We start from the raw sequence: 25,591 nt of genomic DNA, 5'->3' as shown, positions 1-25,591 counted from the left end.
GGGAGGAGGAATTTAGATAGTATTAGGACCAGCTATAAGGCCCTGCAAGACTGTAGTGGCAAAACCAGCTTTGGATTTAGAGAAAATTGGCAAATGGTAATGCTTGGTGAAAGTATGTACAGAACTCCAGGTAGCAGCTTCTAGGATGTCCCAGGTAGTGACACCTCTGAGAAAGGCTGTAGAGGTAGATGCAGCCCTGGTTGAATGGGGTCTTAATCCCCTGTGGGATAGGCTTTCCATGGTGCTTATATCAGAAATGAATGCAATGGCCTATCTATTGAGAAATGGTTTGCTTTGAAATGGCTTCCCCTCTGCCCCTGCAGCAAATGCCACCAGCAGCTGTTCAGATTTCCTGAGAGGTTTAGTCCTGTCCAAGTAAAATCTAAGTTGTCTGTGCACATCTAGAGAGTGCAGAATCCGTTCCCATGTGTTCTGTGGATTAGAAAAGGTTGGCAAATGAATGGAATGATTAAGAGCCACACTGGATACTACCTTGGGCATGGAGGGATTGGTCGAGGGACACCCTGTCCGCATGAATGATGATGAAAGGCTCCACTGCCATAAGGGCCTGTAATTCAGACACCCTTCTTGCTGAAGTGATGGCTAGAAGGAAGGCTGTTTTCCAAGAAAGGAATTTCAACTCTGCATTTGCAGCTGGCTCAAAAGGCGGTAGAGTAAGTTTTTCCAATACAAAGTTAAGGTACAAGGCTGGAGTAGGGGCTCTCCTGGGTGGTCTTATGTTTTTGGCCTCTCTGAGGAACTGCTTGAGCAGTGGATGAGAAAAGAGGGGAGGGTTCTGAGTTGTAATGAGCTGAAATGTCTGAGGCATGAATTTTGGAGGAAAAGGAAAGGCCCTTGTGAAGCATCTCCGTTAGGTATTGAAAAATCTGAGGTAAATTGGGCGCTGCTGTGCCCATCCCCTGAGTTTGTTTCCAAGTACAGAATCGTTTCCAAGTACAGAATCTTTTCCATTTTTCAGCACAAGATTTTCTAGTACTAAGCCTCCTCGTCTCCAGAATGACATCAAACACTTGTTTACTGAGGGATGGTAATGAAGAGATCAGGTAATGAGCCAGGCTGCCAGGTTTCGGGTTTGAAGTTGAGGGTGCAGAATCTGGCCCGTCTGCTGGGACAACAAGGTAGGAGTCTGAGGCAGGTGCCATGGTGCCAGCAGTGACACTGCGTAAGAGGGGGTACACCAGTGTTGGCATGGCCAGTCTGGTGCAATCAATATCGTCCTTGGTTTGTCCTGTTTGATCTTTAGTACCACCTTGGAGAAGAGAGGCAGAGGAGGAAAGCATAAACTGATAAATTTTTCAAGGTGAAGGACAGGGCATCCACTTTCCAAGCTTGTTTGTGGTGAGTCCTTGTGCAGAATTTGTCCAATTGGTAGTTCGGGGGGGGGGGCAAATAGGTCTATCTCTGGGCTCCCCCATTTGTTTATCAACATGTTGATGGTCTTTGGTTCCAGTTTCCACTCGTGTGGGTCCATGAGATTTCTGTCCAGATAGTCTGCCAGTGTATTTAGCTTTCCTGGCAGGAATTTAACCTGTAGGTGCACTTGGTAGCTCAAGGCTGTGTTCCACAGAGCCATGGCTATTCTGCAGAGAGGGTATGAGTCGGTTCCTCCCTGCTTATGTACCACATAACAGTGGTGTTGTCCGTCTTTACCATCAACTGTCCTGGAAGAATGTGGTTCTTGAAGGCTGTCAGAGTATTCTGTACAGCTAACATTTCTTTCTGATTGATATGCAGGTGCATTTGACTGGGGTTCCATTTGCCTTGAATGCACTTCCCTGCCAAGTGAGCCCCCCATGCATAGTCTGATGCATCTGTTAGGGTGGCAAGGGGTAGAGTGAAAGGCAGTCCCTTGTTTTAGTGGCAGGCCTCTGCCCACCAAAAGAACTCAAATTGTAGGCAAGGTATGACTGGAATCTGTTTCTAGATCCTGAGAATGTTGACACCATAAGCTTTTTAGATACCATTGTAGTTTCCTCATATGCAGTCTTCCATATGGAATTAGGAGAATCCAGGAGGCCATGAACCTCAAAGGCTTGCAGGATTTGTCTTGCAGATAAAAGGGTCTTTGTGGCCATTAGTTTGAAATAAGCTGTCAAACTTGTTTCCCTGGAGTGAGGAAAGCCATCTGAGAAGTTGTGTTCAAGTTTGCTCCCATGAATACAATTTGTTGGCGGAACACCAACTGTGATTTATTTTCGTTTATGGTGCACCCCAGAGAAGTTAGCACTTTTTGTACAAATGCCAGAGGATTCAATAGTATGTCCTGGCTTTCTGCCCGAATTAGACAATCGTCCAGGTATGGGTATATTTGAATATGTCTTTGCCTGCAAAATGCAATGACTGGAGCTAGGCACTTTGTGAATACCCTGGGCGCAGTACATAAGCCAAAGGGCAGTGCAGAAAACTGATAGTGCATGAAGCCTGCTTCGAAGCATAGGTATCTTCTGCAAGATTCCCTGATTGGGATGTGCAGGTAGTCTTCCTTTAAATCCTGTGTTGCCAACCAGGCATCCTTTCCTAGCACAGGAAGCAACAGGTGAAGAGTTAGCATCTTGAATTTTGGGATCACCTTTCCACTTCTGGGACAGTTTGAATAGCCCTTATACTTTAGGGAGAACTTGCTTTTGAGCCTCTGCCCACTGATTTAGGGGTAGATCTGGCCAACCGTTTGGGGCTGGTGAAGTGTGGAAGTGGAATCTGTATCCTTGGGAAACTATATTTAAAACCCATTTGCCCTGGGAAATTAGTTCCCAGTTTTTTGCCTGCAGAGCAATCTTTCCCCCTAAAGGAGCAGTCAGTTGAGAAGGACTGGGAAGTTTCAAAGTTAAGTCATTGGGACAGTTTATCATAGGGGGCAGTCTTACTACTCCCTGCTTTGGAAGTGGGAGCTTCCCACTGCTTAGTCCGGTGCGTACCTTGGGACTGAAGCCAGAGTGTTCTGCTGGTTCTGGGTTTGGACTGGAAAGGCCTGGAAGAGGCAGGATAGGGCCAAATCTTAGAGGGCCAATGCCTACTAAATCTTGGAGGCTGTACTTGCAGGAAATCTTTAACAGTTTGCATAGATTTAGCTTTTTCCTCCATCTTTTTAAGTACTACTTCTGCCTTGTTGCCAAACAGGAGTCCCTGGTTTAAGGAAACATCAGGCAATTTTAGCTTTAACATGATCTGGTAAAGATTGCTCCTTAAGCCAAGCATGCCTTCTAAGTACAGACCCAGTGACAGCAGCCCTGCAAGGTGCCTCTAGTGAATCAAAACCACATTGCAAAGTATGTTTTCCAACTTGTTCAGCAGAATGCATTAAATCCTGTAAATCCTTATTTTCAGCAGAGTCAGGAATCAACATCACTTTCTGTTTAAGCAATCCAATAATATGCTGCTGATACTTTAACATATGAAACTGGAAGTTTAAGGCCTTAATGGTCAAGGTTGCAGAAGGGTATACCTTCTTACCCCATCTATCCAGCGCCCTGGAATCTCTATCAGAGGGGGTAGGATTTTTTGCAGTAGTAGCCTTAATGCCCTTGGGTACCTGTGAAATGGTCTCAGGATCCGCAGTAGGATTTTTAAAGAGGAACTTGAGAGTCAGGAACCCTGTAATATCTATCAGGTTTTCTGGGAGCAGGAGATAAGGAGTCAGGGGCCAAGCTAGACTCCGAAAAGGCATAATCAACAATGTCCAGTACAGGGGGAATAGCTAAAGGCCTGTGTTGGGGCAGGAGTAAGAAATCTCCCTAAGCCTCTTTTTAGAAGAGTAATCCTGGCTTTCCCAGCAGAAATGCTCCCTAAGAGTATGCAAGGTTTTGCCAAAAGAGAAATCCTCTGGAGGGGAAGCAGAGGTAATAGAGTCCTCTGCATCAGAATCCTCATCGGCAGAGAAGGGTAAATCCTGGTCAGAGGAAACAAATTTCAGAATCCTGATCAGAAGAATCATAAGCAAATTCAGTCCTAGGTCTTTAGACGGGGAAGGATGGCTTCCCCTGATTAAGTAATAAGGTCTTCAAGCCATTCTTATCATTTGTTCTTAGGCATAGAGACCTGACCATGTGGTCTGGGCATCTGTTTTCTAGGCATGGATCCAGTTTTAGGCCTTGAAGAAGATGGCGTCTGTTTAATATGCAAGTCAGTAGGCCTAAATACACCCTCAGAAGCCGGTGCCTGCACAGCGGCTCCGGACCCATCCAAGGTAGAGACATCCGCAGGTTCTACAGTTGAAGCATCTCTTGGCATACCGGACTCCGAAAGGGTCTCAAGTAGGCCTGCGAATCTGAAGTAGCAGGTATCAGGAGCTGCAAAAGCGCCTCACTGAGTACCGGCGAATTGGTGACTTGCTTAAGAGAAGTGCCGTTGGCAGCTTTGGACAGACGGCCTGTCTATCTTTGCGTTTTTTCGGAATGTCGGTAGTCAGGTGGCTTACCGAAGACATCCCTGGATAATTAAACCGAGCACCAAAATATTTAGAAGCGTAAATATACCGCTTTACAATAGTTCGTTGTTGAAATAATGCACAAAACCGACAGTGAGGTATGTCGTGGCTAGGGCCTATGCAAGGAATAAAATAGAATGAAAATCTTTATGGAGGTACTTGCTTTCCACAAGAAATACAATTATTGACTTTTGCTGACATCGGTTTACAGCAAGAATGTTTCCCCAATGGGGTACTAAGCTTTAGTTGAAGACTTCGGTTCTGAAACTCGAAAATGAAAATTTCTGGAGTCTGCCGACTGGTACTTGCGAACTGCTTCTGGCACCGCACGGCAAGAAAGACTGATGTAATGGCGTCGGCTGCATGCTTTATACCCCTGACTACCTGAAGTCATGGAAGATGAGACAGCAACCGACCCAAGACTTTGATAATTAGGCCGACTGAGGGCTACTACAAGCAAATGACCCAAATGTGATGATTGCAACAGTGAAACATGGAGTACAGTTGTGTGCACTTACCATAAATGTAGATGTTCGAGTGTATTCACTGTTGCAGTCATTACATTTGGGTAATCTGCTGGCAGGTTGCCCTCAGTCAACCAGATTAACAAAGTCTTGGGTCCTGCGTCGGTTGCTGTAACTTCCTCCATGACATCAGGTCGTCAGGGGTATAAAACATGCAGCCAAAGCCATTACATCAGTTTTTCTTGCCCCAGATGTCAGGTGCCCCCCAAATGGGGAGCAAAAAAAAAAATTATATATCTATATAAAATTTAAAACAAAAAAAATATACCTCCACACAAAAGCAAATACACCAAAAATGCTTTTAAGCATAGTAAAGAAAGTAGGAGTATAGTAAGAAAAAAAAGGGGCTGCAGTGTGGGTAACCAGGACTGCAACAGTGAATACACTCTAACATCTACATTTATGGTAAGTGTACACAACTGTACTATGTTCTTAATGTTTCACTGTTGCAGTCATTACATTTGGGTAGATTCCCAAAGCTATGGTTGAGAGGATGGAATTATACAGCATTAGGACCAGCTATAAGGCCCTGCAGGACAGCAGTGGCAAAGCCAGCTCTGCATTTAGAGAAGAAAGGTCAATGGTAATGCTTGGTGAACGTATGCACTGAGCTCCAGGTAACATCTAGAATGTCTCTGGTATGAACACCTCTGATAAAGGCTGTAGAAGTAGAAGCAGCCCTGGTGGAGTGAGATCTGATCCCCTGGGGGATGCTTTTGCCATGCTGCATATAGCAGAAACTACTACAATGGCATATCCATTTGGAAATAGTCTGCTTTGAAATAGCCTTTCCCTCTGCCACTGCAGCAAATGCCACCAGTAGTAGTTCAGATCTTCTTAGAGATTTTGTCCTGTTTAAGTAAAATCTAAGTTGTCTGTGTACATCCAATGAATGCAGAATCTGTTCCCCCTTGTTCTGTGGATTGGGAAAGAAAGTTGGCAAATGAATGGTCTTATGAAGAGCCACAATGGATACTACCTTAGGCATGAAGGATGGACTGGTCCTTAGACACCCTGTCCACATGAAAAATAATGAAAGGCTCCACTGCCATAAGAGCCTGTAATTCAGAAATCCTTCTAGCTGAAGTGACTGCTAAAAGGAAAGCTGCTTTCCAGGAGAGAAATTTTAGGTCTGCAGTAGCAACTGGCTCGAAAGGAGGGAGATCGAGTTTTTTCAATACAAAATTGAGGTCCCAGGCAGGGGTTGGAGCTCTCCTGGGAGGTCTTAAGTTTTTGGAAGAGAGAAGAGGGGAGGTTCTGTGCTGTAACGAGCTGAAATGGCAGAGGTATGGATTTTTATGGAAGAAAAAGACAGGCCCTTGTGAAGCATCTCAGTCAAGTATTGTAAAATCTGAGGAATATTGGGCACTGCTGTACTTATTCCTTGTGATTAGTTCCAGGCACAGAATCTTTTCCATTTGTCAGCATAAGATTTTCTAGTACTAGGCCTTCTTGCCTCCAAAATGACATCCATCACAGGTTTGCTGAGGGATGCTACGGGTGAATTTAGATGATTAGCCACGCTGCACGATTCAAACTTTCGAGACGGGTGTGCAGAACTTGGTTGTTCTGCTGAGACAGTAAGGTGTCTGAGGTAGGTGCCAAGGTGGAAGGTGTGACATTGCGCAGGAGTGGATACGAGTGTTGGTGAGGCCAGTCTGGAGCAATCAGAATAATTTTTGGTTTGTCCTGTCTTTTAGCAGAACTATGAAGAGCAGAGGCAGAGGGGGGAAAAAGCATAAACTGATAGTTTTTTCCAGCTGAATGATAGAGCATCCACTTTCCAAGCTTCTTGTGCAGAATTTGTCCAACTGATAGTTCTGGGGTGAGGCAAAAAGATCTATGTCTGGACCCCCCATTTGCATGTCAACATGCTGAAAATTCGTGGTTCCAGTCTCCATTCGTGTGGGTCCATGAGATTTATGCTTAGTTCGTCTGCCAGAGTATTCAGCTTTCCTGGCAGGAATTGAGCTTGTAGTTGTATTTTATAGGTCAAGGCCGTGTTCCATGCCATGGCAAGTCTGCAAAGGGGGGAGAGGAATGTGTACCCCCCTGCTTGTTTATGTGCCACATAACTGTGGTATTGTCCGTCTATCATTAAATGTCCTGGATGAAGGTAATCCTTGAAGGCTGTCAGTGCATTCTGTACAGCTAGCATCTCTTTGTGATTGATATGAAGGTGCATTTGATTTGGGCTCCATTTGCCCTGAATGCACTTCCCTGCCAGATGAGCCCCACAAGCAAAGTCTGATGAGTCTGTATTTAGGGTTTGGGCGGCAGGGGGTGGAGTGAATGGCAGTCCCTTGTTTTGGTGGCAGGCCACTGCCCACCATATGAACTCTAGTTGCAGGCAAAGTATGATAGGAATCATTGTTTCCAGGCTATGACAATGTTGGCTCCATCAACTTTTTAAGTACCACTGCAGTTTCCTCATATGCAGTCTTGCATATGGAATTAGAAAAATGCAGGAGGCCATGAACCCCAAGGCTTGCAGAATTTGTCTTGCAGAGAGCAGGGTTTTTGTGGCCACCTGTTTAAAGTCACCAACTGAATTTGCTTTTCTGGCATAAGGTAAGTCATCTGGGCAGTTTCATTCTAGCTTGCACCCAGGAATGTAATTTTTTGAGAGGGTACCAGTTGTGATTTCTTTTCGTTTATGGTGTACCCTAGACAAGTTAGAACCCTTTTTACAAACGCCAGATGCTTTAGAAGAATGTCCTTGTTTTCTGCCTGAATTAGACAGTCGTCCAGGTATTGATATAGTTGAATATTTCTTTGCCTGCAAAATGCAATTACTGGAGCCAGGCACTTTGTGAAGACCCTGGGTGCAGTAGATAAGTCAAAGGGCAGTACAGAGAACTGGTAATGCAAGTAGCCTGCTTTGAAGCGGAGGTATTTTCTGCAAGATTCCCTGATTGGGACATGCAGGTAAGCCTCTTAAGTCTAAGGTTACCAACCAGGCATCTTTGCCTAGCATAGGAAGTAACTGTTGAGTCAGCATCTTGAATTTTGGAATGTCCAGAAATGTGTTTAGAGTAGATAAGTCCAGAATTGGACGCCATGATTTGTCTTTTCTGTTTACCAGGAAAAGTCTTGAATAAAAACCTTGTCCCTTTTTCCTCTTCTGGTACTGGTTGAATAGCCCCCATGTTCATGAGGGACAGAATTTGTTTCTAGGTCTGGCCATCCGTTTGAGACTGGCAACGTGTGGAAATCAAATCTGTATCCCTGGTATACTATATTTAAAACCCATTTGTCCTGGGTTATAAGTTGCCAGTTTCGTGCATGAAGTGCCAGTTTTCCCCCCAAAGGGGAGGCTAAAAGGTAAGTGCTTGGTGAGTGTAGCGGGAAGTCATTGAGACTGTTAACTATAGGGAGGTGCCTTGTTTCCAGATTTGGCGGAGGCACCCCATTGTTTTGTTCTAAAAGTCCCTTGTGACTGAAACCTGGAGCCTTTGGAATGTCTGGGTTTCACTTGAGTGGCTCTCGAAGGAACTGGAAAGGACCAGTTCTTAGTAGGCCAGTGCCTACTAAATCTTGGAGGTTGCACTTTTAAATCTTACACAGTTTGCACAGATTTAGCTTTATCTCCCATCTTTTTTAAAACTTCTTCAGTCTTATTACCAAAGAGACGGTCCTGTTGTAAAGGAGCATCCAACAATTTTGCTTCAACATAAGGCAGAGTTTGCTCTTTGAGCCAGGCATGCCTTCTTAGCACAGACCCAGTTACAGCAGCCCTGCAAGAGGCCTCCAAAGAATCAAAACCACACTGCAAAGTATGTTTTCCAACTTGTTCAGCTGAATGCAATAAATCCTGTAAATCTTTATTTTCCACACCGTCAGAAATTATAATTTTCTGTTTAAGTAGTCTCGTAATATGCTGTTGATATTTAAGCATATGAAATTGACAGTTTACAGCCCTGCTTGCCAAGGTTGCAGAAGTGTGAACCTTCGTATCCCATCTATCCAGCGCCCTGGAATCTCTATCAGAATGGGTAGGATTTTTAGCAATAGAGGCCTTAATGCCCTTGGGACCCTGAGAAATGGTTTCAGGATCAGCAACAGGATTTTTGAAAAGGAATTTGTGGGAGTCAGGAACCCTGTAGTATCTGTCTGGCTTACAAGGAGCCGGAGGCAGAGAATCAGGAGCCATACTACATTCTAAAAAAAAAACAATCAATGTCTAGAAGAGGAGGTGTAGCCAAAGGCCTATGCTGAAGGAGAAGAAAATCCCTAAGTCACTTTTTAGATTCAGAGAAATCCTGACTTTCCCAGTGGAAATGTTCCCTTAAGGTATGTAAAGTTTTCCCAAAAGAAAAATCCTCAGAGGGGGAGGCAGAAGGAATGGAATCTTCTGCATCAGAGTCCTCATAAGTAGGTACAGACAAATCCTGTTCATTAGAAGAGTCAGAAGAAATAGAATCCTGGTCAGATTCATAATCAATGTCTTGCCTAGGCCGCTTAGAGGGGGGGGGGGTTGGCTACCCCTAATCAGAGTAATTAAATCTTCAGCCATTTTGATAATTTGTTTTCTAGGCATAGGGGCCTGCACATGTGGCCCAGGCGTCATTTTTTTAGACATAGATTTAATTTTTGGCCTTAAGTTTTGAAAATGGCATCCGTCTAATATACAAATTTGTAGGCCTGAAAACATCCTCAGAAGCCGGTGCCTGCACAGTAGCTCCGGACCCATCTAAGGTGAAACATCCGCGGGTTCCATAATTGAAACCTCTCGCGGCATACCAGGAATTGGACTCAGTAGGGGCCTGCGAATCAGAAGTAGCAGTTATCAGGGGCTGCGAAATCGCCTCACTGAGTACCGGCGAACTGGCGACTGGCTTAGGAGAAGCGTAGTCAGTTTTGTCCTCGAAGGTCTGTCTTTCTTTGCGTTTTTTTAGGTATTCCAGTAGTCGGAATGCTAACCTACATGTTTGGATAATTAAATCGTGAGCCAAAATATTTAGAAGCGAAAATATACAGACGTTTAATAGTGCGTTGATTAAATTTAGCACAAAACAGACAGCAAGGTACATTGTGGTCAGGGCCTAGGCAAGGAATACAGTACAAATGAAAATCCTTGAGGTATTTGTTCCCACAAGTAATGCAATTATTAACTTTTACTGACATCGGTAAGGAGCAAGAAAAGGGTTCCCCAACGGGGTACTTAGCTTTTAGATGAAGTCTTCGGTTCTGAAACTTGAAAACGAAAATTGTCGGCCGACCGGCACTTGCGAACTGCTTCTGCTTAGGGCACCGCACGGCAAGAAACACTGATGTAATGGCGTCGGCTGCATGTTTTATACCCCCGACATCATGGACGAAGAGACAGCAACTGACGCAGTACCCAAGACTTTAATTGGCCTGCCTGAGGGCAACCTGCCAGCAGATTACCCAAACGTAATGACTGCAACAGTGAAACACTAAGATCATCTTAAATGTACATCCAAAAAATTTTTTCAGTTAGTGAGTTAGTCATCTCAAATTTTAAAAATGATGTAGTATTACGCTTATAAAACAAGATGAGGCTTACAGGCAATAGGACAATCGTATACATATTTTTCTTCCCATTCATTTAAAGTTAAATTAAAATATGTATTTGCAACAGGAGTCCCCACTGCAATATCTGTAGCTTGATAGCAGACAGTATCATTGAAAATAAATATGTTTAGTACAATGTCAAGCAGTTCACACGTTTCTCTCTGCCCTTGTAATCACTATCTACATAAAATGCCCCGGATAGCATTAATGCCATAATCACTGGGAATAACAGTGAAGAGAGATTTGATGTCTAATGTCACAAAAATACATTGGTCTATGTTCACATATGCTGTTGCCAAACAAAAAGTTTACTTAGAAAATCAGCTGTGTCTTTGATATAACTCGTCATACGGGGTAAAAAGGAACTTAATACAGTTTGCAGACAAAGTGAGATCGACTCTGTTAACCAACCCCAACCAGAGACAATAGGTCTCATGGGAGGGGTGAGAAGATATTTGTGTACCCCTAGGTAAGCCGTATAAAACTCGCATCTTAGGACAAGATACAGAGAAATAGTGTAGTAAATCAACGGAATTATTAATTTGTAATTCAAACAGAAACATATTGACTCTACTAATACACTGTTACATCACTATATAAAATTTGTTTAAAGGCAGTGGAATCAGAGTTCATGCACAGAGAGATTATAGTCAACGACATTCATTAAAACAATCCCCCCTCCCATATCAGCTTCTTTTATAATGTCATTATTCTTTTCTAGCCATTTCAATGCTTCTAATTCAGCCACACACAAATTCTAAAATCAATTTATCTTCAGCATATAAATTATACAGCTGCTGTTCACAAATATTATGAAATGGTGCAACAGGGTTGCTGAATGGAACAAATGTGCTGCTTTTCTTACATCTCGGTGGTACATGCTTAAGAGTCTTTATACAATAGTTTTAAGTTAAGGTTTGTGAAAAGCTTCAAATCATTTAGCGCATATATGATGGTATCTTTTTGGGCAGGTATGAATGTCATGTCTTTGCTTAGCAGTTTAATATCTGCTTCATTTATTTTAATTTTAGATAGGTTAAAAACTGGGCAGTCTGTTTACCTCCGTACTTTGCTCCCTGTTTGAGGGCCTATGCTCGCTTCTCTTATTCTTTTCCTGGAAAAGGACCTCCCCCTGGTTGCATCTCGGTTCCGATTGGGTACTGCTTCTGGTAATTTCAATTGGACCACAGTGGAGACTCGCCGAAAATCCTGCAGTTCATTGGATGGCCCAGCTGTTGCATTCAAGTCAGTAGTAGTCTGATGCATCGGTTCGTTTTTACTGTTTTAATACTTTGTCCAATGGCCATATCATTGGACTCACTATTGTTTACATTTATAGGATCAACTGCATCATTACCAGTGGTTAAAACAGAGAATTGGTCAAGTTCATACCTACAGCCATGTGGACTAAGATTAGCATGATCTATAATCTTTCTTTGTAGCATCTTCAGGCCAAGAAAAAATATTACCAAACTGAAAGTCATTGATGTCTCGATTGAGTTTATTCTTTTTCTGCTGCTCTAGTTTTTTTTATCTAAGGCAGTCAGTTTCTCTAACATGTTATAAACTAACATTGGTGTTAAAAGTAGGCAAAGCACACAGTTAACTTTCCAAGCGCTCAATGCCATCTTGCATCTTTTTCTCAATGGTTAAAAAAAATGATTCACTAGAGTCATGTAGTCTAATCCTAATTTGATATTTAACTCTTAAAAACCACGAACAAAACAAGAAGGTGAGTTCAACAAACCACAGAAGCCGAAGTGGAATCCAAAAAATACCTTTTACTGGAAACTTGTTAGCGCTTTCGTGTGATGATATCCAAACACTTCTTCAGACCGGTCTGAAGAAGTGTTTGGATATCATCACACGAAAGCGCTAACAAGATTCCAGTAAAAGGTATTTTTGGATTCCACTTCGGCTTCTGTGGTTTGTTGAACTCACCCTCACCTTCTTGTTTTATTCGTGGTTTTTAACTCTTTTGAGTTAATTTTGGTGTATATGATATTTAACTCTTGCCAACTTTTTCAAGAGTTCAGGATATATTGCCATAAGATGGCATTTTTAACACGCATAGTCCACGAGGAACCAAGCCTATGTGCAAATAAGCAGAGAAACTAATTTGCTGCCATTGTAGCTTTTTAAAAGCTTGCACTTTAAATTCTAGGTTCTTAATCTGTTGAAAGCACATATCTCTATTGTTAACATAACGTAAAAACTCACCATTTGGTGCCAGTTGTCATGCCTTGTAGAAGCGTGTTAGCTCTTTCAGCTAAAATATCACAAACTACTATGTGTTAGAAATTCTTCCAATGGTTGGCTGAGACATTTGTAAAAAAGGACTTTTACAGGCTTTGGTAAAGCAGCAAAATCAAAGTTAAAAGGAACAAAAGCTTGTAATGCACTTGACGTTCACAAGAAAGTCCAAAGCAAGCAAACAAAAATGGCAAAGTTATGTCCAAAAGATTTATTACAGAATGCAGTAAGACTGTTCAAAAACGCAAAGCTTTCGGATAACTCCTTCCTCAGTGTGATAAAAAATGCATTCAAACATATTAGTATTTAAATTAAAAGCAGTAACACAACAGAACGGCCAACCCAGATAACAGAACAAAAAAGGGGTAAAAAGGGACAATACAGTTTGCAAACAAAGCGAGATCTACTTTGTTAACCAACCCCTGACAGAGACAATAGGTCTCATGGGAGGGATGGGTAAGAGATTTGTGTACCTTATTTTAGCCACTTGTGAAAAATGTCCAAGTTTCTATGTTGGAAAATCAACTAGAAAACTACATGAGCGTATTACAGAACACAGATCAGACACTAAAAGATGCGTCTTAACAAATGCCATTACTAAACAATGTAGAATCTGGTAATACACACAGCTTCTTATTTAGGGTTATAGATATTTGTTTTACTAGTATGAGGGGGGGGGATAAAAAACAATGATCTAGAGATGAAAGAATATAACTGGATTGTTAAACTACAAGCAGAGAGTGGCCCTGGTATTAATTCTATGGTATCAATCAAACCTATTTTAAAGCGCAAATAGTTATGCCTTAAGAAATGAAAAGTAATTAGCTTTACTACTATAGCCTCTTTATAAGAGCATTTTATCTCTAAGTTTTTCAACTAATGAGATTGTTTAATGATTGTTCTGTTACTGGTTGGCCGTTCTGTTATGCGTTATTGCTTTTAATTTACATAGTAATATATGTTTAAATGCATTTTGTTTATCACACTGAAGGAGTACTCAGAAAGCTTTGTCTGTTTGAACTGTGCCTTCTTACTGCATTCTGTAATAAATCTTTTGGACGCAACTCTGCCATTTTTGTTTGCTTGCTTTGGACTTTCTTGTGAACAGTAAGTGCATTACAGGCTTTTGTTCCTTTTAACAATACAGAATTGACCAGTCAGCGTACATTGTAGAATGTGCACACATTTTCTGGCTAGAAGTACCAAGATTATAGCAGCAGAGACTGACCTCGGGGCCCACAGAATCAATCTGGCAAGAGGAGGCGATAATATAGCTTGGACCTGAAGAGTCAGTTTTATGCGATGTTAGACATGGAAGCTATCTGCGCAATGGTGTTCAGCTGAACCCCGATGAATTCCAAAGTTTGTATCGGCGATGGCTTTGACTTTTCTGGATTTATGGTCATGCCTAGGTCATAGGATATGAAGTACAGATGGTCCCTGGCCTAAGATAGTCGACGCTGGGTTGGGGCAGTTAGGAGCCGATCGTCTAGATACGGTAACACCTGAAACCCCTACAGTCAGGGATGAGCTGCGACCACTGCCATGCATCTGGTAAACACCCGGTGGGCTGTAGTGAGACCAAAGGGCAGGGCTCCGAATTGGAAGTGATAGGCCACCATGCAGAAGCGCAGGTGACTTCTGGAGCACCTGTCTATTTTTATATGTGATAGTACGTATTCAAGTCCACAGAGCACATCCAATCATCTTTTCCACAGTAATGGAAGGATAGTCTGAACAGTCGCCATCTGGAACTTCTCTTCCTTTATATATAAATAGAGTTTGCTTAGGTCTAGGATAGGCCTCAGGTCCCCTGTTTTCCTTGGCACCAAAAAGAAATTGATGTTCCGGATCCTCTCTGTTCGGCTGGGACCTCTTGAATGACTCTTTTGTAGTAATCTTTTGATTTTGAGAATTGCCAACTCCCTCTGGCTGGGTGGAACGTTTTGAAGCTTCTTTTGAACTTTTGGAGGGATAAGAGAAAAGGGAATGTAGTAGCCTCTGGACATTATGCTTTGCACCCAAGCATTTATTTGGGCCCAGGCACCAGGGTGCAAGGAAAAAGGGACCCAACTGCCTCTAGAGTCAGGCAGTGCTTCAGGAGCACTGAAAGGGCTTGCCGTAAAAGTGTTCCCTGAAGCCTTGGTTTTGCGGGCCCCCTCCGCCTCTAGGGAGGCATCTCCCATTAAAGCCTCCTCCTCTGCCTCTGGAGGAGTACTCTCCACTTTGATCAGGAAAAGAACCTTGTGATTTTCAGAACCAAGTCTTCTTAGCCCCTCTGATTCCATGAATAGGTTCGTTGAGGGGTGGAAAATGACACCCAAGGCAGAAAAAGGTCTTACTTTCTTGTTCACTGCGGGTCAGGGCATCCATAACTAATGGTACAAGAACCATCAAAAAGGGGTGCTGACAAAAGTTGCCTTTATGGGTTCTGTGAAATCACAAAGCCTCATCCATACATGACTGTGCATCGCAATGCTGGTGCCAGCTGCCCTTGAGGATCCTTCCACAGAATGGGAAACAAGCCTCATGGCAGAGTTTGCCAGGGGAAATGAGTGGTCAGTTTCAGGCAAACATTATCCAGCTCCTCCTTAGGGCAAGCACTCTGCAAAAGATTCAGTTCCTTAACCAGGTCTCTCTTTAGGCTTCTAAAACGTAACCAGTAATTTAGCGCTCTAAGCAAAGGTGCCAAGGCAAAGTTCATTTCCCACACTTGTCCAGCACTCTGGATTCCCTGTTTGGTGGGTTGACAGTTGAGCTCGGCTGTGCGAGCACCTTCTCTGTAGCTGCTGCCACCATCATAACGTCAACGGGGGTTGCCCTTTCAATCCTCAGGGGGAGAAATGATTTTGTCTGGAAGCTTTGGTATAGGCTCTATGGTGCCCGGCTCCTTCCAAGCCTGACAGGTGAGGAGATCTATAAGACTGTCAGCCGGGGGACTGCTCAAGATGTAGATGGGCCCACCACAAAGGCCTCCAGGAATACAGACTCCTCCAAAGAAAGTTTTTTTTGGACAACCAGCCATCTCTGTTTTAGAATTTCAAAGATGCCTGCAAAGGAGACATCGTCTGGTGATTTGGAGACCCCTCTCCCTCACTGTAGTCCATATCCTCAATGAGGGCCTCCACAGGGGAGTCCAAATTCCTCCTCTTACATGTAGTCTGTGGAATCTCCTCTAGGTGATATTCAGGTGAGGAGTCGGAAGTGGAAGGGGCCACCTTAGGTGGAAACATCTGGAGCCCCTTTGAGGCGGGCTGACCCTGGACAGAAATGGAAGGTTCAAGGCCTAGATCTGATGCAGGTACACTGAGAGGAGCAGAAGTCAAATGGTCCAGTACTCTGCCGGCAGAAAAGGCATTTTCTAAAACCCGGAAAGCCATAGGTCCCAAAAACACCATCCCCCATTCCCTCAGGGCTGAAGTCCCAAAAGAAGGGAGCAGCACCCCAGAACACTGACTCCCAGATACAACCTGACCCACAGTGTCTAGGGCCGAAGCTCCAAGGAGGGGGGAAGATCCAATAAAAACAGAGCCGAACCTCACCCCTCAGATCAGGCCACAACATCATGGATCTGGGACTCACTCCAATCAGAGGACCTCAGAGCAGAGGTACTCAAGGTCACAGTTAGCATTGAAGCGAAAGTCCTCTGATCAGTCCCCCGAATCACTCAGGAAACTGCTGTCGTGGGGCTCCGAAACCACTACTCAGATCAGAGAAGGAGAAAAAAGTGGCAGGGAGTCAATCGGATCCACAACAGGATGGAACTGGAAATACCCCCATCTGGATCTGAGCCTTGATAATGGACAACCATTTTGTCCATGTCACCGTACAGGCTTCCAGAGGATCTGGAAGATGACACTGAAGAAGGTAATGACTGCCTAAGGGTTTGGAGTAATTTAGCACTGTGTGAGATACGGATCTGATGGACCACCGAGGCAACAGAATCCTGGACTCCAGATCTGGGGATTTACAGAGCTGAGGAACAGTCTGAATGTGCTGATCCTATCTGGTAGGATCCGAAGAAGCAGTCTGTGCCAATATGGAAAATTTGATCCAGAAGAAAGCTCATTCGGAGCAGTCAAATCTATAGGATCCGAATAAGCTGACAGATCTCTGTGCTGATATTGTCTGATCCAACTCTTCGGTAATTTTAGTAGGAAGCTCTGAAGATGCCCAGGAGTCTTTATGGCGGCACTTTAGCCTCAGAGCCCTGCAAATCTTTACAGAGGAGTTAACCCCATGGAAAAGATGGAGTGGGCAGAAGGCCCTTCAAAATCAGCTTATTCTTCCTCTCCTGTGCAGCCCGAGGACTGAAACCCTCACAAATATTGCAAGAGGAATTCAAGTGGGCCACTCCCAAACAATAAACACACTTGCATGCGTCTGAGTATGGAATTTTACTGTCTCACACAGCACACCTTTTAAAAACAGTTGATTTATCCATCCTGCTGTATAAAGATTAAAGAAAGAAAAAATAAGTTATGTACTCACCATAACGTTCCATATGAGTTGTCCCATCTCGCCTTCAATCTTCACTGATGGGTTTGGAGCTGATCCTCTGCTCCGACACAGCCGACTAGCAAGCTCAAAGTTTTCCAGTAGCTCGAAACCTAACCCCTTATCCCACAATGCACTGCTGGAATTTCCTCAGATCTTGCGTGCTGCGTACCATATAGAAGTACAATAATTACTCTGCCTAGGAATGAAGACGCACTGAAAAACCAGGATGAAGACAGCCTCCAGGTCAACTACCAGCCAGGAGGGGGAAGGAGGGAGGGACGTGAGAATGAAGGCGAGATGGAACAACTCACATGGAACGTTATGGTGAGTACATAACTACTTTTGTGAAGTTCAATCTCGCCATTCATTCTTCACTGATGGGTAGTGTCCCTAGCACCCTGATCTTGGGTGGCTCACGGAAGTACACTCTTCAGAACCGTAGAACCAAATGAAGCCCTGTCCCTGGAGGCCTTATCCACTTTGTACTGAGTTATAAAAGTTTGAGGTTTAGACCATGTGGCTGCCACACAGATGTTGTCCAAAGGTAATTTGGCTTGAAAATCTGGAGAGATAGAAAAGTACAGTTGTGTACACTTACCATAAAGGTAGATGTTAGAGAGTGTATTCAGTGTTGCAGTCATTACATTTGGGTAATCTGCTGGCAGGTTGCCCTCAGTCGGCCTGGTTAAAGTCTTAGGCCCTGCGTCGGTTGCTGTCTCTTCTTTCATGACGTCAGGGATATAAAACATGTAGCAGACTCCATTTTCAGCAGTTTTTCTTGGCCCAGATGTCAGGTGCCCCCCAAATGGGGAGCAAAATATTATATATATATATATATATATATATATATATATATATAAAAAACTAAAAATCTTATATAACAAAATCTTATATAACAAAATCTTATGAAGCATGTCTTTCTGAAGAAGTCTTGATAATAAATAAGACGAAAGCGCTAAAGTTCTACAAGAGTTGTTGGTGTTATTTACTATTTTATTGAATGCTTTTATTGTCACGAAGTTCATTTCTTAGTTAAAATATATATATATATATATATATATATATATATATATATATATATATATATATATATATATGTGTGTGTGTGTGTATATATATGTATATATATATATATATATTTATAAATATAAATATGCATATAACTTAGAACACAAAATATACCTCCAATCAAAAGCAAATACACCAAAAAGGCTTTTAAGCATATTAAAAGAAAGAAGAGGTACAGTAAGAGAAAAACAGGGGGCTGGAAGGTGGGTAACCAGGGCTGCAACAGTGAATACACTCGAACATCTACATTTATGGTAAGGGTACACAACTGTACTATGTTCGTGTTTCACTGTTGCAGTCATTACATTTGGGTAGATTCCCAAAGCTATGGTTGGGAGGATGGATTTATACAGAATTAGGAGCAACTATAAGGCCCTGCAAGACAGCAGTGGCAAAGCCAGCTCTGGATTTAGAGAAGAGGGGTAAATGGTAATGTTTGGTGAACGTATGAACTGAGCTCCAGGTAGCAGCTTCTAGAATGCCCCTGGTAGGAACCCCTCTGAGAAAGGCTGCAGAAGTAGATGCAGCCCTGGTGGAATGAGATCTGATCCCCTTGGGGATAGGTTTACCATGGTGCACATAGCAGAAACAAATACAATGGCTTATCCATTTAGAAATGGTCTGCTTTGAAATAGGTTTTCCCTCTGCCCCTGCAGCAAATGCCACCAATAGTTGCTCAGATTTTCTTAGAGGTTTTGTCCTGTTTAAGTAGAATCTAAGTTGTCTGTGCACATCCAATGAATGCAGAATCCGCTCACCCTTGTTCTGTGGATTGGGAAAAAAAAAAGTTGGCAGATGAATGGTCTGATTAAGAGCCACACTGGATACCACCTTAGGCATGAAAGATGGACTGGTCCCGAGAGCCACCCTGTCCGGATGAAAAATAATGAAAGGCTCCACTGTCATAACAGCCTGGAATTCTGAAATCCGTTTAAGCTGAAGTAACTGCTAAAAGAAAAGCTGTTTCCATGAGAGAAATTTTAAATCTGCAGTAACAGCTGGCTCAAAAGGAGGCAGAGAGTTTTTCCGAAACAAAACTGAGGTCCCATGCAGGAGCTGGTGCTCTCCTGGGAAGTCTTACATTTTTCACCCCTCTGAGGTACTGCTTTAGCAGAGGATGAGAAAAGAGGGGAGGCTCTGTGTTGTAATGAGCTGAAATGACAGAGGAATGGATTTTTATAGAAGAAAAAGATAGGCCCTTGTGAAGCATCTCAGTTAAATATTGCAGAATAGGAGGAATATTGGGCATTGCTGTGCCTATTCCTTGTGCTTGGTTCCAGGCACAGAACCTTTTCCATTTGTCCGCACAAGATTTTCTAGTGCTAGGCCTTCTAGCCTACAAAATGACATCCATCACAAGTTTGCTGAGAGATGTAACTGGTTAAATTAGTTTATTAGCCATGTTGCAAGATTCAGAGTTTGGAGCAGTGTGTGCAGAATTTGATAGTTCTGCTGAGACAGCAGGTACTATATTGCGTAGGAAAGGGTACCAGTGTTAGAGGCCAGTCTGGAGCAATCACAGTATCATTTTTGGTTTTTCCTGTCTGACTTTTAGTAAGACCTTCGAGAGCAGAGGAGGAAAGGAATAGACTGAAGGTTTTTCCAGCTGAAGGGCAGAGCATCCACTTTTCAAGCTTTTTTGTGATGAATTCTTGTGCAAAATATTTCCAACTGATAATTCTGGGGTGAGGCAAAGATTTGTGTCTGGGCTCCCCCATTTGTGTGTCAAAATGCTGAAGATTTGTGGATCCAGTTTCCATTTGTGTGGGTCCATAAGATTTCTGCTTAGTGCATCTGCCAGAGTATTTTGCTTTCCTGGCAGGAATTGAGCTTGTAGATGTATTTGATAAGTCAAGGCCGTGTTCCACAATGCCATGGCTAGTCTGCAAAGGGGGTAGGAATGGGTACCCCCCCCCTGCTTGTTTATGTACCACATGACTGTGGTGCTGTCTGTCCATCAGCAGTTGTCCTGGATGAAAATAGTCCTTGAAGGCTGTCAGAGCATTCTGTACAGCTAGCATTTCTTTCTGGTTGAAATGTAGGTGCATTTGATTTGGGCTCCATTGGCCCTGAATGCATCTCCCTGCCAGATGCGCCCCCTCAAGCATAATCTGATGAGTCTGTAGTCAGGGTTTGGGAGGCAGGGGGTGGAGTGAATGACAGTCCCTTGTTTTGGTGGCAGACCTCTGCCCACCATAGGAACTCTAGCTGCAGGCAAGGAATGATAGGAATCATTGTTTCCAGGCTGTGACAATGTTGACTCCATAAGCTTTTTAGGTACCACTGAAGTTTCCTCATATGCAGTCTTGCATAAGGAATTATTGGAATGCAGGAGGCCATGAACCCCAAGGCCTGCAGAATTTGTCTTGCAGATAGCTGGGTTTTTGTGGCCACCTGTTTGAACTAAGTCATCAACTGAATTTGTTTTTCCGGTGTAAGGTAGGTCATCTGGGCAGTTGTATTCAAGCTTGCACCCAGGAATGTAATTATTTGAGAGGGTACCAGTTGTGATTTATTTTCATTTATGGTGTACCCTAGACAAGTTAGAAGTCTTTTTACAAACGCCAGATGTTTTAGAAGAGTGTCCTTGTTTTATGCCTGAATTAGACAATCGTCCAGGTAAGGATAAATTTGAAAGTTTGTCTGCAAAATGCAATTACTGGTGCCAGGCACTTTGTGAAGACCCTGGGCGCAGTAGATAAGCCAAAGGGCAGTGCAGAGAACTTGCAATGCAAATAGTCTGCTTTGAAGCGGAGGTATCTTCTGCAAGATTCCCTGATTGGGATATGCAGGTAAGCGTCTTAAGTCTAGAGTTACCAACCAGGCATCCTTGCCTAGCATAGGCAGCAACTATTGTAGAGTCAGCATCTTGAATTTTGGAATGTCCAGAAATGTACTTAGAATGGATAAGTCCAGAATTGGACGCCATGATGCATCTTTTCTGGGTACCAGGAAAAGTCGAATAAAAACCTGGTCCCTTTTCCTTTTCGGGTATTGGTTGAATAGCCACCATATTCATGAGGGACATAACTTGTTTCTGGGCCTCTGCCCACTGATTTGGAGATGGATCTGGCCATCCGTTTGGGATTGGCAACGTGTGGAAATGAAATCTGTATCCCTGGGATACTATATTTAAAACCCACTTGCCCTGGGTAATTAACTGCCAGTTTCGTGCATTAAGTGCCAGTTTTCCCCCCAAAGGGGCAGCCAACAGATAAGTGCTTGGTGATTGCAGTGGAACGTCATTGAGACTGTTTACCGTAGGAAGGTGCCTTGTTACTTCCAGATTTGGAGGTGGAGGCACCCCATTGTTTTGTTCTATAAGTTCCTTGTGACTGAAACCTGGAGCCTTTGGAATGTCTGGGTTTGACCTGAGTGGCACTGGTGGGTACTGGAAAGGACCAGTTCTTAGTAGGCCAGTGCCTACTGAACCTGGGTGGCTGCACTTGTAGGAAATCTTTTACAGTTTGCACAGATTAAGCTTTATCTTCCATCTTTTTCAAAACGTCTTCTGCCTTATTACCAAATAGACTGTCCAGTTGTAAAGGAGCGTCCAGCAATTTTGCTTTAACATGATCAGGCAGATTTTGCTCCTTGAGCCAAGCATGCCTTCTTATCACAGATCCAGTTACAGCGGCCCTGCAAGAGGCCTCCAAGGAATCAAAACCACATTGTAAAATATGCTTTCCAACTTGTTCAGCTGAATGCAATAAATCATGCAACTCTATTTTCTACACAGTCAGAAATCAACAATTTTCTGTTTAAGTAAACCCGTGACATGCTGCTATTTAAGCATATGAAATTGACAGTTTAAAGCCCCGATTGCCAAGGCTGCAGACGTGTAAACCTTCTTACCCCATCTATCCAGCACCCTGGAGTCTCTATCAGAAGGTGTAGGATTTTTAGCAGTAGAAGCCGTAATGCCCTTGGGACCCTGAGAAATGGTTTCAGGGTCAGCAGTAGGGTTTTTAAAGAGGAATTTGTGGGAGTCAGGAACCCTGTAATATCTGTCTGGCTTACTAGGAGCCGGAGGCAGGGAATCAGGAGCCATGCTGGATTGTAAGAAAACAACAATGTCTAGAACAGGAGTTATAGCCAAAGGCCTATGCGGAGGAAGAAGGAAATCCCTAAACCTCTTTTTAGATTGAGAAATCCTGACTCTCCCAGTGAAAATGTTCCCTTAAGGTATGCAAAGTTTCTCCAAAAGAAAAATCCTCAGGAGGAGCAGAAGGGATGGAATCTTCTGCATCAGAGTCCTCATAAGGTGGAATAGATAATTCCTAATCAGAAGAGGATTCTGAATAAATAGAAACCTGATCTGATGATTCATAATCAGTGCCTTGCCTAGGCCTCTTAGCAGGAGGGGGATGGGTACCCCTGATCAAGGTAATTAAATCCTCAGCCATTTTGATCATTTGTTTTTTAGGTACAGGGGCCTGTGCACTTGGCCCAAGCGTCAGTTTTTTAGATATAGAAGTTGATTTTGGCCTTAGTTTTGAAGATGGCGTCTGTTTAATATGCAAATCTTTAGGCCTGAAAACACCCTCAGAAGCCGGGTGCCTGCTCAGCGGCTCCAGACCAATCTAAGGTAGAGACATCCAAGGGTTCAATACTTAAAGTGTCTTGCAGCACACCGGACTCCGAATGGGTCTCAGTAGAGGCCTGCAAATCAAAAGTAGTGGGTATCAAGGGCTGTGAAAGTGCCTCACTGAGTACCGGCAACTGGCTTAGGAGAAGCTTAGTCGGTTTTGGACCTAGATGGTCCGTCTTTCTTTGCGTTTTTTAGGTATTCCAGTAGTCGGATTGCTAACGGACGATATTTCTGGATCGTTAAATCTTGAGCTAAAATATTTTGATGCAAAAATATACAGACGCTTAAAAGTGCATTGATTAAATTTAGCACAAAACCAACAGCAAGGCACTTTGTGGTCAGGGCCTAGGCAAGGAATACAGTACAAATGAAATACAGTACAAATGAAAATCGTTATGAGGTATTTGCTTCCCACAAGTAATACAATTACTAACTTTTACTGACATCGGTAAGGAGCAAGAAAAAGTTTCCCCAACGGGGTACTTAGCTTTAGGTTGAAGACTTCGGTTCTGAAACTCAAACGAAAATTTCAGGAGTCGGCCGACCGGCACTTGTGAACTGCTTCGGGCACCGCGCGGCAAGAAAGACGGATGAAAATGGCGTTGGCTGCATGTTTTACACCCCTGACTACTTGAAGTCATGGAAGGGACAGCAACTGACGCAGGACCCAAGACTTTGTTAATTAGGCTGACTGAGGGCAACCTGCCAGCAGATTACCCAAATGTAATGACTTCAACAGTGAAACACGAAGAATATCTGCTCTGGTTGAATGAGCCTTCACCTTAATAGACAAGGGCATGTTATGACAAGAATAAGTGTAAGTGATACAATCAGACAGCCACTTAGAGTTGTTTTGGCAACTGGTTTACCTTTCCTGGCCTCAGAAAGAGACACAAAAAGCTGATCTGATTTCCTAATGTCTTTTGTTCTGTCTAAATAAAATCTACGTTGTCTGTGAACAGAGTATGTGCAACATATATTCCAATTTGTTGGTGTGATTAGGGAAGAAAACAGGCAACTCAATGACTTAATGTTAATCTCAGAACATACTTTAGGCAAAAAGTATGGATTTGTCCTGAGAAATATTCTATCAGCATGAAAGACCATATAAGGAGGCTTGATGGATAAGGCTTGGAGCTCTGCCACTCTGCGGGCTGAAGTGATGGCTACTAGAAAGATAGTTTTCCTCGATAGAAATTTTAGTTCACAAGATGCAGACTCAAAAGGAGGAAGAATGATGCGAGAACATAAAATTCAAATTCCAGGGAGAATAAGGCGTCTTCACTGGAGGCCTCGTGAAAGGAACCTTTTAGAAAAGCCTTAGACAATTGGTGAGCCATAATATTACAATCCATCGATCCCTAGATGGAAATTAAATATAGGCGCTAGTTCTACCAGCACCGTAGCAGCCGCTGCCCCTTTGTTGAAAATTTCTGTCAAGAATTGTAAAATAGAAGACAATGGCACTTGGTAAGGGTCAAAGCTATGGGAGAAAGCCTACATGGAAAATGTCTTCCACTTACTACAATACAATTTTTTAGTGGAAGCCTTATGGGAAGCCAACAGAATTTGACTAGTGTCATGGGAAAGATTATAAAGCTTGGCTATGCGTGGAATTGGAGCAGCCAAGCGGTTAGCTTCAGTGTCTGCAATAATGGATGAAGATCCCCTGACGGATGTGTCTAAGTGCGGAACTGGGTCCAGGATCCATGGGTCTTCCAGACTGTGATGGTAAAGAAATGGAAACCAAATCTGCAGAGGCCAATGAGGGGCTAGGATGATTGTCCGTCCCAGCGAATTTGCTTTCTGTAAAAATCTGGGAATTGGAGGAAATGCGTAGAGGAGACCCGGGGGCCAATCGTGAACAAGGGCATCCCTCAGGGAGTGACCTGGAGTGGGAATCAGGGCAAAATAGCTTCTGCATTTGTTGTTGATATGACTGGCAAACAGGTTGCAGAAAGGCTGGTCCCATTTAAGGAAAATCCTGTCTGCAATCTCTTGTTTGAGGGACCATTTGAGGGGCAATAAAAATTGCCCTGCTCAGTCTGTCCGCTATGACGTTGGATTTGCCCGGGATATGTGTTGCTAACAGAAAGCGCTGGGATGACTGCCCACTGCCATACTCTGAGGGTTTCTCGGCAAAGGGGATAAGACTTGGTCCTGCATTGCCTGTTCAGGTACCAGACCACTACCATGTCTGTCTGTATTGCATTTGTCCCTAGAGGAAGAGAGTCCTGAAAGCATCTCCAGGACATTGATATGCAGATGTGATTCTTGATCTGTCCATGTGCCTTGGGCAGTCTTTCCCTGAAAAAGCCCCCCCACCCTATCAGGGAAGCGTTCGTGGTCACAGTGGCAACTGGAAGGGGGTAGCATGAAAGGACATCCTATTGCGACATGAAGAGACTCAACCACCACTGAAGATCCTTCTTGCAGGAATTCGTTATCGGGATCGTGCGATTCATTGGGAGTTCTTGGTAAGATCATTGCATGAATAGAAGCCACTGAAGGATTCTCATATGCATCCTTGCTAACAGGATTGCCAAGATTGCTGCTGCCATCAATCCTAGTACTTACAATACCTCTGCAGCTGGTGCTCTGTTCTTTGATACCAAGGACGTGATGTGTTGGCGAAGAATACAAATCCTTTCTGGTGGAAGACGAAGAGTGGTG

At 43.4% G+C, this 25,591-nt stretch overlaps 1 protein-coding gene across 1 annotated transcript in view; it reads right to left on the bottom strand.

Annotated features, from left to right (window-relative positions):
* PTEN (phosphatase and tensin homolog) overlaps nt 1-25,591 on the bottom strand; it is a 942,442-nt gene that overhangs the window by 421,708 nt on the left and 495,143 nt on the right. The gene's annotated exons all lie outside the window — the stretch shown is intronic.

Source organism: Protopterus annectens, chromosome 14.part0, assembly GCF_019279795.1.
Source record: "Protopterus annectens isolate FY-2018-M chromosome 14.part0, PAN1.0, whole genome shotgun sequence".
Classification (NCBI taxonomy): Eukaryota; Metazoa; Chordata; order Ceratodontiformes; family Protopteridae; genus Protopterus; species Protopterus annectens.
The sequence above is the reverse complement of the archived record's forward strand: the minus strand, read 5'-3'. Positions and strand labels throughout refer to the sequence as shown.